Source organism: Clarias gariepinus, chromosome 13, assembly GCF_024256425.1.
Source record: "Clarias gariepinus isolate MV-2021 ecotype Netherlands chromosome 13, CGAR_prim_01v2, whole genome shotgun sequence".
Taxonomy (NCBI): domain Eukaryota; kingdom Metazoa; phylum Chordata; class Actinopteri; order Siluriformes; family Clariidae; genus Clarias; species Clarias gariepinus.
In genome coordinates this window covers 4,698,968-4,712,613 of record NC_071112.1, presented here as the reverse complement: position 1 = coordinate 4,712,613, position 13,646 = coordinate 4,698,968, and positions in this window count along the sequence as shown.

The following is a 13,646-nucleotide window of genomic DNA, read 5'->3' as shown; positions in this document are numbered from 1 at the left end:
TGCATGGCAAAGTCACTACCAGGAGGATCCCACCTATCCCTACACCAGTATTTCACCTCTATCAAAGTGCTGGATTGCTTAAATGAGTCTTCATCATGAGTCTTTTTTAGATCTGTAAGTCTTAAATGTCCAGTGACAATGAACAGAAAAGAGGCGCATCAGAGATGATAGTCAGGAAACATTCAGAGATTGCTATAACAAAATGGCTGGACAACAAGAAAGGTCCTTTGGCATCTTCTATCCATGGAATAGAGCCTCAGTATATTTGCGTAAGTTGTTTAACAAAAGACAAGCGCCATGTTACTGCATCTACTGTATACCTGTTGTTGTAACAGAGTTTAATAAAAACATGGGATCAGACCACCAGGCCTCTTGGAAACTGGCAAAAGACCAGACTTTTGTATACATATGTATTTTATTGGGGCCCAAGCACTATGACATCGGCACTATGTCATCATATTGTGTGAAGAGCTCTATGGTTTTTCTAGGAATTATTATTTTTTTCTCCATTTTGGGCTTATTGGGGGTATCGACATGCTCAAAAACGTATAAAAATTGGCAGACATTGAAATCTGCTGCCATTAGGATGGCAGAAAATCTGGGCCCTGTGCGTGGCTTGGGACGCTCACACGAGATTTTGCTGCATAGCTTATACACACTTGCACGAATGACAGCTCATTGAGCTAAACAAATTTCACATTTTATTTCATGGGCTCAACTCAACAAGAAGTCAGTTATTTTGTCTGCCAAAACACAATCAACAGGAATTTAAGCAATCAACAGCAAACCGGGCCTATGTGATCTAATGACATAAAGGATGCACATTTTTGATATTTCAAACTGGTCAGCTGTGCTGATGCTTTAAACATACACCAAAAAGTGATCAAGAACCTTCTGTGAAACATCATATTGAGTGACATCACGTTCAGTGACATCACATTAAGTGACATCATAGCTTTGCCCGGGTGGTGATGGCGCAGGGTGCTAGGGCCCACTTATTTTTGCTTTCAACTTTATTACTTATTATATTATATTATATTATAATTATATAACTATATTATATACAGTATTACTAAATAGAACTAAAATTCATTTTACTTCTTTCGACAAAGCAAGACCCAGTGTTCATTACAAGGGACATGTTATAACTAATAAATAAAGCACAGTTTTAAAAAAAATATGTAAGACATCTCACAGACTTATGTTATATTAAACAATTTTAAATATAAAAACTTTTTTTCTTACAGGTCTCAGGAGGATATGGTTTTTTTATCATCTTTATCAATTAAATCGTCTGGATTCAAAGCCTGTTTTTTTTGCCTAATATTTACAATTTTGTTATTGAAACCCCTCACTACTGTATGTTGATGTGGAGATTTCTGCAGTGGTCTTATTTTTAGTTAATTTTGCTACGTGTTGGACATGTGAAGCGGTATTAAATAAAAATGTAACAATGCATCGCTCCTGCACACTAAGAGCTTTTTTTTATAGTTCAGGATGCTCTCCTTCCATGCTAATTGAAATACCAACAATTTAGTTTGACGCCATTTAGGTTTTCAAGCTGCCTGTTTTAAAGTGCACATGTGGTCATTATACCAGGGAGAGAGTTTCTTATCTCTAATCATTTTCTTACATAATCTAAAGTATAATGAAATGTTGACTCTAAATATTCAGTCGCCTGATTCAATTAAAGTTGATAACTCTGGAGGGCCTCTGAGTGGCGCTATGGTAAAGTGCTCACCCTATCAGGCCTAGAGAGGTATTTAGTGCATTAATTACTACTCTACAGCCAATCAGGGGCATCTATAAACTCAAACGCAAATGGCAGCAGAGTGGATAGCACTGTTCTTTAAGTGTGTTACACCACCCCCAAAGGTGCATGAGCGAGAAGTTCTCAAAGATGTGATCGGCTGGCGTCACGTGGTTTGGAGGAAACACGTGATGGTCTTCAGCCCTCCAGACTGGGTGGTAGCAGTAGCCTTAACGTGCAGCGCCCTAGTGACAGTGACGAATTGGGTATGACCAGAGGTGGAAAGCGTAATAAAATTTTGTAATTAAGTAAAAGTACTGTTACTTTAGTGAATTTTTACTGAAGTACAAGTAAAGTTACCCTTATAAAAATCTACTTAAGTAAAAGTAAAAAGTAGCTTATTAAAAATTTACTCAGAGTAAAAGTTACTGAGTTATTTTTTTTTTAACAGCGGGGGTGGAATTGGGGATGGAACAACCTTGCATAATTAATCTATTCCCTTTGTTGTGCTTGAAATCTAAGTGGTCACTTAAATATGACCAGGGGTTTGCTTCATAAGAATTTGTTGGCATTTTACTTTAAGCTGTGTCTGCATCACTGGCATCTGTTTTGTCCGTCTCCATCGTGCTTGTAAATTTAGCGCGTTTGTTCTCCACGCCCATCAATCAATCAGTGCAGTGGTCTCCAGGGTGCAATTTTTTTCCCTCTGCGTTGTATTATTTTTATAATTTTTTATTTTCATTCATATTATTTTTTTTACTCAGTAGTGAATATGATTTAAAATGTAGTAAAGTACAATACTTTAAACAAAACGTATTTAAGTAAAAGTAAAATTACAGACTTTAAAACTACTTTAAAAAGTAGAAGTACACAAAAAATCTACTCAATTACAGTAATGCGAGTAAGTTCATTACTTTCCACCTCTGGGTATGACTAAATTAGAGAGATAATCTGGGAAAAAATCCCCCCCCCCCCCAAAAAAAAAAACAAAAAACTGTTGATAACACTGGGAGATTACTGACAAAGCTCTGTGAGGTAGTTGATGTGAAATGTATGTAAGATTTCAGCTCTGGATCTAAATCAAATCTTTAACAATTCGGGTTATTTTGATTAAACCAAATAAAACGTATAGCATACACTTTATCATCTATCCGTCCAGCGTTTAGCATGAATTAGTGTATCTTAATAATTCTGTTTATCCCGTGGCTATCGATGATGATAATACAAAATCTGGTATTTATCAATTATGAGCAAGGTAACATAAGATCTGGGAAAATGTTTAGACTTCAAATTACAGTTCGGAGGGTGAAAGTTATTGAAGTTCTTCTAGTACTGTTTATAAGAACAGAGAAAGTCACAAGAGTCTTTAGTATAGTTATGAAGCGAGCACCAATTTTCAGCAATGTATGAAGCTTTGTTTGTTTACTTGCGTTACATTTCACTCTCATCCTTTGGTTCCTTTTCCTTTGGAGCACACGGAAAACAGGTGTCTATGTCTTAACAACAGTTCTTTAATGAAAGCTTAGTTAAGCAACAAAGTATGCAGTTCTTGTGAATACGCTACAGTACATGCCACAAAAACACAGGCTTTATAGCCTTCTCTGAGAATTTCGCTGAATAAGAAATATAAAAAAAGTGAAAAGTATAAAATCTACAACTGTATCTTTTGTTAAAAAAATTAAAATAGCATAAAATAAAGTATTAGGTAGAAATATGTAAAGTATGTAAAAATGTAAGACTGAAGAAAAGTAAGATCTGTATAAATAAACTGTATTAAGTATGGAATGTGCAATGTGCAGTCATTGTCCATCTTTAAAGTGCAAAAGTAGTCCTTTTGTATTTAAACATAAAACCCAAGTAAAGAAGAATGTGTACACATATATGTTTGTGTGTTCAGTCCTGTGTAGATGTGCAAATTTTCATGGTTGGTTTGATGTGTTCCAACATGTGTGTGAAGGTGTAAAGGAATGTAGCAAGTCCAACCAGTTATGATCTATGTAAAGTTCTGGTTGAGAATCCTCATAGCCTGTGGGAAGAAGCTTCTCCTCAGTCTCTGTTGGCCTTCAGGGAGCAGAAGCGCTTTTCTGACCGCAACTGAGAAAATAGTCCAATGCTGGGGTGGCTGAGGGCCTTCGTCATCTTTCTGGCATTGGTCCAGCACTGCTTGTCGTAGATTGAGTGCCAGGTTAGGAAGCTTGGTGCAGATAATACGCTCAGGTGATTGCACCACCCACTGAGAAGCTCGTCTGTCCTGCATGGTGCTGTTCCCAGGTTACGATGTTTCCTGTCAGGATGCTCTCTATGGTGAGTAGAGGAGTAAAAGTTTCTAAGCACCCTAGAGGGCAGTCTAAAGACTCTCAAGCGCCTGAGATGGTAGAGACGCTACCAGACCTTTTTCACCACAGTGTTTATGTGAGAGGACCATAACGAGTCCTGCATGACGTGAACACTGAGGTATTGGCAGCTGTCCAATCTCTCCACTAGGCTCTCATTGATGATGGGGGTCTGGTAGTTTCTCTTCTGCTTTGTACTAAAGTCCACTAGCAGCCCATTTCCTTGCTGACGTTCAGAAGAAAATTATTTCTCTGGCACCACTTCACCAGATTCCTAATCTCCTCCAGGTAGACCATCCCAATGTCAGCTTTATGATGGTGGTGGAGTTGGTAGTGGCCAAGCAGTCGTAGGTGTACGATGAATACAGCAGGGGGCTCAGAACATAACCCTGAGATCCATTGAGACAGAGATAGGCTAAGTCCCAGGTGCTCCAGCTTGGTGGTGAGTGTGAAGGGAATTATAGTATTAAATGCTGAGCTGGAGTCTACAAAGAGCAATTTAACATAATTCCCCTTTCTGGTGTCCAGGTGGGTGAGTGATGTTCAGGGTTAACATTCTCTTCTTGTCTACAGCCATTAGCCTTAGCGTAGCATTAGTGTTAGCATTAGCATTAGCTTTAGAATAAGCATTGTTGGCTGCAGCTTCAAAAAGTATTGAAGGTGTTCAGCTTGTCTGCCAAAGACAGTCCGCATTTACCATATGTTGGTGCTTTATCGTCAGATATTGTCCTTAGTCAATGCCACAGGCTCCTAGAGTCACTTTGTTAGAGCTGTGACTCTTGTTTCCTTCTGCTTCGCATTTTCACCACTTTCTAAACGTTGTATGACGGAGCCTTTGTATGAGTTCATGTCACCGGATGCAAGTCCCACATTACAGGCGGCAGTGTGAGATCTCAGAGCATCACAGATGGTTTTATTCACCCACATCTTCTGATTGGAAAAATTGATGGTTGTTTTTTGCACAGTATCATCCATTAGGTCTTCGATGAATCCCACAACTGCTTTCATAAACACATCGACGTCATCAAAGCTGCGTCGGAAAATGTCCCAGTCTGCATCATTGAGTGTGTACTGTAAAACGGCCACCGATTGGTCCATCCAGGCTGCGACATCCCTCTGAGCCGGAACTTCCTGCTTAAGCCTTTGTTTATATTTTGACATGAGGAAGATGGCAGCGTGGTCGGATTTCCAAAACAGGGGACAAGATTGTGTCTTGTATCTGTCTTTTATTGTTGTATAACAATGATCCAGTGTCCTTTTGTTGATATGCCAGAGTATGTGCTGATAAAAGTTTGGTGCTGCACATTTGAGGTTTGGCGCTGTTCAGGCTTGTGCACCGTAATGATGGGACTCGATCAGGGGCTTATTGCTTTCTCTATGATGCCATGTCTTAGCATGCTGTCCACCTCAGCATTGATGGCAAGACAGTGGGCTTCCCAGAGCTCGATATGGGCCATAAAGAATGACTGTGCTGAGCGGTGTTATAATATTGTGGCACATTAAGTGTGTTAGCTCCTGTTTGGTAAAAAACACATCTGCAAACCGGTCCACGATCTCACTCTGCTTCTGATTCTGCGTGGTCGACAGATCCTCTCTCCGGTGAACCAGAAGACAGCGTAGAAGAGAGAGAGTGTGGAGAGCCCTGTAGCGGAGGGAGAGGCAAGGGCTGAGGAGCGTGGAATGGGTTAAATCCAGTGCTTTAATAAATTATTGTGATAAAGTTCAGCATATTTGCATTTCTCCAGCAAATTGATCAAAAAAAGGTCACTGGCCTGATTAGTTTAATGATGGTTAAGAGTTAACAACTCATAGTTTTCTGCCTCCTCTTTGGACAAAGAAAAATAGGCATGCTGTCCCTCTCATTATAGCAGCAGAACAAGAATCTCACTCCATTTATTGTGCGGCCATCTTTCCTGCTCAGCTGTCCTCACAAACATGTGCAAGTAATAGCATAATAGCATAATTTAATTATTAGCTTAGGAAGCAGGTGTCAAGCTTCACAACGTGAATCAAGTTGAGGCACCTCTTGCGCTGACCTGTAGCGGAGTGTGCAAAAGCTCAGCTGCTGTTACTCACAAACTTTGTGAGAGCTGCTAGTTGATGGGTGCTAGTTTCAAGCAGATGTCCCAAGTATTCCTCTGGGAACCGTTGTGGGCCCGGTTTGATTCCATATGCCTGCATTCTTCACCATAACCATAGTATGTGGAATTACAGGGCAGTCTTTCTATTCTTTTCTCTTTCTAGTATCTCTGAATGTTTCTGTCTGTTGTTCCATAGATTCTCATGCACATTACTGGCCCGACTTGTTTAATGACGGTGAAGGGTCCTTGCCAACCAGCCAGGAACTAACACGTAGCACTCGGGAGGAGCATAGTATGCGATCTAAAGCTGAGCTGGCCGATCATGTGTACGCTTCTGCTCCCCTTGTGCCTTTTGCATGTGCTGTTAGGGAGAATTGTATTAATATTCAATTAAATTCAATTTTATTTGTATAGCGCCCTTAGCAATTGTCATTGCCGCAAAGCAGCTTTACACAATCAAAAGAATTCTTTAAGTTTGTATGAAATGTAAATTTGTATGAATCAAAATGGTCAGTTTGTCCCTGGTGAGCAAGCCGAGGGCAACAGTGGCAAGGAAAAACTCCCTGAGATGGTAATAGGAAGAAACCTTGAGAGGAACCAGACTCAACAGGGAACCCATCCTCATTTGGGTGAAACAGAAAGCAGTAAATGATCTGCATTTATACAGTGTGTTAGGTGGCAGGCAGTTCAGCTATAATAGCTGATGTTAACTGATGTTAATATGGAGTCCAGGTAGAAGACCCAGGTAGACTTGTAGGAAGTTCCAGTCCTGAACTATCGAACTGTCAAGTCCCCAGAGAAACAGTTGCCAACACCAGTCGAGGCCAGAACCATCTTCTAGGTAGAGAGAATCATCCCCAGACACCAGACGCCATGTGACGAGATCTTCAACCAGAAGCGGGGCACCAGGATGGGTCAGACAGGTCCGGAGGGCAGAGGGAGTCTGGATCACTGGCAGCTCGGGAACGACATGTGTAGCTCGACAGAGAGGGAGAAAGAGTGAAAGGGGGAGACAGGAGGAGAGAGGAAAGAGAAAGAGGGGAAGAAAGAGAAGAAGAGGAGAGATGGCAGTTAGGTAAGGTCACAGTCACACAATGTATAATGTGAATGTATATTAACTGTGGAGTGCAAGCAGAGACTCCGGCAGAACTAACTATGACAGCATAACTAAAAGGGAGAGCCAGAAGGAAACACAAACATGAGGGCTTCCTGAGATGTAAAGCAAACAATCACCTCATTGTCAGCAAACCTAAGTGATCAATGAGAGTGAGGAAGACAGCATCCAAACATACCAGTTCACCATAATACTCTACGCCCATGAGTCCCCCAGATCTGCTCCTTTGCCTAAGGCAAATCTATTTATAAATATGCTTGGCTAAATAAATAGGTTTTTAGCCTGGACTTAAACACTGAGACTGTGTTTAAGTCCCGAACACTATTTGGAAGACTATTCCATAATTTTGGGGCTTTGTAAGAAAAAGCTCGGCCCCCAGCTGTATTTTTCATAATACGCTGTACTGACAGCAGCCTGAATCCTTTGATAGAAGTAGGCGTGGCGGTTAGTAAGACACTAGCAGTTCACTCAGGTACTGCGGCGAGAGACCATTTAATGCTTTATATGTCAAGAGTAGTATTTTAAAATCAATGCGAAATTTCACAGGGAGCCAATGCAGTGAAGATAAGATAGGGGTGATGTGCTCATATCTTCTGGTTCTAGTGAGGACTCTCGCTGCTGCATTCTGGACTAGCTGAAGCTTATTTATGCATCTAGCTGAACAACCAGACAGTAAGGCATTACAATAGTCCAACCTAGAGGTGATAAAAGCATGAACTAGTTTTTCTGCATCGTTTAGCGACAATAAATTTTTTATCCTGGCAATATTTCTGAGGTGAAAGAATGTTATCCTGGTAATATTATCTAGATGAGCTTCACATGAAAGGCTGGAATCTATAATCACACCAAGGTCTTTCACTGTTGCACTTGATAGAACAGAAAGGCCATCTAAAGTTACGGTGTGATCTAAAATTTTACTCCTAGCTGTATGCGGTCCTATGACTATTAAGCAGAAGGAAGTTAATTAGCATCCAATTTCTTATGTCCTGCACACATTGCTCAATTTTACTCACTCTCAACTCAACTTTATTTGTATAGCACTTTAACAACATGAATGCCCCAAAGTGCTTCACATAAATAATAAAATAACATTGTAATCTAATAAAATAATGAATAATAATAATAATAATAATAATAAAAATAATAATAATAAAATAAATAAAAATAAAATAATACAAAAATAAAAGATTATTTGTAATAAATTGTAAAACAATATGTAAAAACAACATGTCATGTTGGTTTAAATGCCAGGGAAAACATGTGAGTTTTAAGATGGGACTTAAACACCCTCAATGATGTGGCCTCACGAATGGTCAATGGTAAATCATTCCATAATTTGGGAGCCGCCACAGAGAACGCCCGATCGCCCCTGAGCTTGCATTTAGTCTTGGGTACCATTAGCAAACGTTTATCTGATGATCTGAGAGACCGGGGTGGGGCATAGGGCTGGAGCAGTTCTGAGAGGTAGGGAGGGGCAAGGCCATGTAAACATTTAAACGTAACCAAGAGAATTTTAAAATTAATTCGGTACTGTACCGGGAGCCAATGAAGAGAAGCCAGAACTGGAGAGATATGTTCTCTTTTACGCATAGACGTTAATAGTCGAGCAGCAGAGTTTTGGATCAGCTGTAGCCGATGTAATGCTGTCTGAGAAACCCCAAAATACAGAGCATTACAATAATCAATGCGAGTGGTGATGAAGGCATGGATGGCTATTTCGAACAGCCTAAAGGACAAAACAGGTTTAAGTTTTGCCAGTTGCCTTAACTGAAAGAAACTGGACCGAACCACAGCACTAATCTGTTTGTCAAATTTAAGGCCATGATCAAAAATAACCCCTAGATTCGATGCTGTAGGTTTAACATACTGCTCCAAACCTCCTAAATCCAGAGGTGGAACTTTACCCCTGGCACCAGGACCAAATACCAAAACCTCCGTCTTTTTCTCATTAAAATTTAAAAAATTTTGGGCTAACCATGCCTTAATATCGTCTAGACATGTTAATAACGCTTTGACAGAGTAGCCTTCCTTCTGTTTTAACGGGAGATAAATTTGACTGTCATCTGCATAGCAGTGAAAGGAGATGCCATGATTTCTCAGGATATAGCCGAGCGGCAACAAATATAACGAGAAAAGAAGGGGTCCAAGGATAGACCCCTGTGGGACCCCATATGTAAGAGGAGCTGATGATGACTCAAGATCTCCAAGGCTAACAGAAAAAGTTCTATCAATAAGATAGGACCTAAACCAGTCTAGAACTGTCCCCCTAACTCCCACCCAGTGTTCTAAGCGTGACAGAAGAATGTCATGGTCTACTGTATCAAAGGCAGCTGTTAAATCAAGCAGCAGAAGAATCACACAGTTACCAGAATCGGTAATACAATAAATATCATTTAAGACTCTTAACAGAGCTGTTTCAGTACTGTGAAGAGCCTTGAAACCAGACTGAAAAACTTCAAGCATTCCATGATCACCAAGATAACTTATTAGTTGTGTGTAAACTACCTTCTCCAGAATCTTAGACAGAAATGGTAGCTTAGAGATTGGTCTGTAATTAGACAACACAGACGGATCAAGATTAGGTTTTTTTAACAAAGGCTGCACAACTGCATGTTTAAAATGTATGGGTACCACCCCAGAACCCAAGCTGCTATTTATAATATTTAAGACTATAGGACCTAGGATGGGAGGCAATTTGGGGACCATTAAGAATTGCATTAATAGACTGAAATAAAACGCGAGGCTTATGATAGTTTGCTAAAATTAACTCAGAGTAATGTTTGGTTTTTGCAGCTTTTACAGTTTTCTAATAAAGACGCCAACTATCTCTCAACAAACTAAAAGACACTTGCACTTTGTCCTTTTTCCATTTGCGCTCCACTTTTCGACACTCACGTCTGACAGCACGAGTCTCGTCGTTTAACCAGGGTTCGGATTTAACTTTGGGGCGCCTGATTTTTAATGGAGCCACAGAGTCCAAGGCAGCCTTACAGGTGGAATGGAACCAGGATGCTAATGCCTCAGTGTTGAAGCCAGCAACAGAAGTGTACTCCGAGATGTCATCATCACAGCTCCGGTTAAACGCATCAGAGAACTGAGCAGCGGTGGAGGAGTTAAACACGCGACCGCGCCGTGCACGCAAACAGGGTTTAACATCATTATTTGGTAGAACAGAGTTAAACAAAACAGGCATATGATCAGAAAAAACTGCATCACAGACTTCAATGTTAGAAACAGATAATCCATGAGATAAAACAAGATCAAGGGTGTGTCCCTGTTCCTGTGTGGGGCCCGACACTGACTGCACAAAACCAAACGAATCAATTAAACTTAAAAAATCTTTGGCCAACAGATTCTCAGGGCAACAGACATGAACATTAAAATCACCCATAATAAGGACACGATCATATTTCGGCATCATTTCAGCCAAAAAATCTGACAAGTCAATAAGAAAGTCCTTATTATACTTAGGTGGACGATAAATCACTCCACACAGCACTGTGTGAGAGCGGCCAAGCTCAAATAAGTTCAGCTCAAAGCTGGAAAAAGTCCGTAACGACAGCTGCTTACAATAAAAGTTGTCTCTATAGACCACCGCGATTCCTCCTCCTCGACCCGATGTCCTCGGGGAGTTTAGATAGGCATATGATGAGGGGAGAAGTTCAGAAAAGGCACTGTACTCACCAACACTCAGCCATGTCTCCGTAATAAAAAGAAAGTCCAAACCACGTGAGGAGATAAACTCCTTGAGAATGAAAGTTTTGTTGGTTAATGACCTCACATTTACCAGGCCCATCTTGGTCATCCTGTTTAGAGTCGAGGGCGGGTTAAGATAAGGCCAGGGCGTCCGACCGAGCGAGCGCAGGTTCCCCGCATTTACCCCTCGCAGCCGGCGAAAACGCGGCGCGCTACAATGTGACCGAGAAAATTCACCCGAGCCAACCACTGGTACCAGCCAGGGTACCGCGTCCGTGAAATCCCGAGCCATACGGTACTGATCAGTTCCATAGATCGATCGGAAAGTCTCAGGAAAACACGCCAAACAAGCCTTAAGCATCACTTGACGACCGCTGCGTTTGCCTCGGCGACGGGAGCGCTTTCTCCGGCGACCTGGAACTGCACAGCGGTAGAGGTGAGCAGGTATTCCCGATAAGAGTGGGGGCAAGTGATTTTGCTCATTATTCTTAAACCGTGTAAAAATGTCCACAGCAGGCCGAAGGTTCAAGAGTGTTTGGCGATCATACATCAACAGAGAGTTAACTTTTTGAGTGACAAGTGACAAGAACAATAATAATCCAAAAAACATTGTCAGCAGAAAACGGCAAGCCACACACACCGGCGCCATCTTGGATTAATTGTCACGATGACAATTTTAGTAAGCTGTTTTTTCTCATCAGGTTTTGCTGAGACATATAACTGTGTATCGTCAGCAAAACAATGAAAACTAATACCATGCTTACAGATTATGTTGCCCAGAGGAAGCATGTAAAGGGAAAAAAGCAGTGGACCTAAAACTGAACCCTGCAGAACGCCAAACTCCGCTAGAGAACATGCAGAATAATCACCATTTAAGTCTACATACTGATAACGATGGGTCAGATAGGATCTAAGCCAGAAGAGGGCTTTACCCTTAATTCCTACTACATTTTCTAATCTGTGAAGAAGAATAGCGTGATCAATGGTGTCAAAAGCTGCACTGAGGTCGAGTAATACAAACATAGTTACACAACCCTGATCAGAGGCCAATAGGATGTCAATTACTACTTTAACAAGTGCTGTCTCTGTGCTGTGGTGAGGCCTAAATCCTGACTGATACAGTTCATGTATACCATTTCTATGATCTATGATTTCTAGATATGAGCATAGCTGCTCCGCTACTATCTTTTCCAGAATCTTAGAGATAAAGGGGAGGTTTGATATTGGCCTGTAACTGGACAGCTGACAGGGATCGAGGTCAGGTTTCTTAATTATTGGTTTGATAACTGCTAATTTAAAAGATTTGAAAAGATCTTGTTGTCAATTTGGCAATAGTGTTTTGCACCCCCAGGTGACCTTCAAAAGATGTGGAATGTGCCAGGTGCATCATGATGTCACCCTTAGCCTGTGATCACATTCAAATTCACATAATTTTGTTTAATAATACAACAAGTTATTTCTTACAGGAAATATGAGACTGGCCAGGGCTGCAGGGAAGGGCTGCATCTGTTTCCAGCAATGTTTGGGTCATGGAACCTCACGCTGTAATTGTGCGAAGCTGCAATAATTTTTTTGTGCGTCACTTCCTGCTGATCACGATGACAGAAATGGGGTTGCACAGGGGCACGTTAGGCAGCATGATGGATGGGCATGCAAGAGTCACCAGGCTTCCAGTGTCAAACAGTGCAGGATGCTTTGCCCGATCGATTTTTTTACTCAGCATGTGGGAGGTGGTGCAGGACCTGCATTATACTCAAAGCTGGCAAGGAAACCTCAGCCTGGCAATCTTTTCTGATTGCATCAGCTCATCACGCGGAGGATTTCCGTTTCTTTGCGTGGTGGGCAGTAGATTCTCGGCACAAACTTTGTCACTTACTCCTCTCTTTTCTTGTCCCAGGAAAAAAAGGTAAACAGTACTACATAATCATTTGCATGAATTTGACAAATAATTTGCAATTTGGTCCAAAGAATAAGAAATTGCTTTAATGGTGTGCGCAAGCACCTAGATGATGCAAAGCTCATACAAATTGTTTTAAAAATTTCAATTCTGATTTGAGAAATTTACCAAACTACTGAGAAAATATTTAATATATTAAAGAAAAAACACCCAGTAAAAACAATAATACAGTAATAATAAAAAATACAGTAATTCTGCAAGGAAATCGGAAAAGAAACTCAATTATCTTACATATAGGCATGGTTATATGAAATAAATAGCATAAGACAAAGTAAAGAAATCTTAAAGAGTGCACCATTTGTGAAAATACATAGTTATGAAAAAATGTGTAAAAAAAAAAAAAAAAGCTAAATAACAAAGGGCATTAAGGATGAGGCTTAAGAAAAATCCAGGAATTACAGCAATCAGAGATGGACATATGTTAATATACCTGAATTAGAAAGTCACTGCAAATGCCTGGTCAGTATAACATGATGATCAAACATATGACAAGAAATTAAATTTCAGAGGCTATTTAACAAAATAAGCATAATGGAAAATATCACCTGCATGGAACATTGTCATTATTAGAACTTTAACACCTGACAAACATGCATTAGACCCTTCAGACTACAGAGCAGCCGCTTTAATTTTACAGATAGGGGACAAGTTATGGCTAATTGACTTGCATCCTTTTTTTTTTAAATCAAAAATGTATTTCACCAGAGTGGATTCT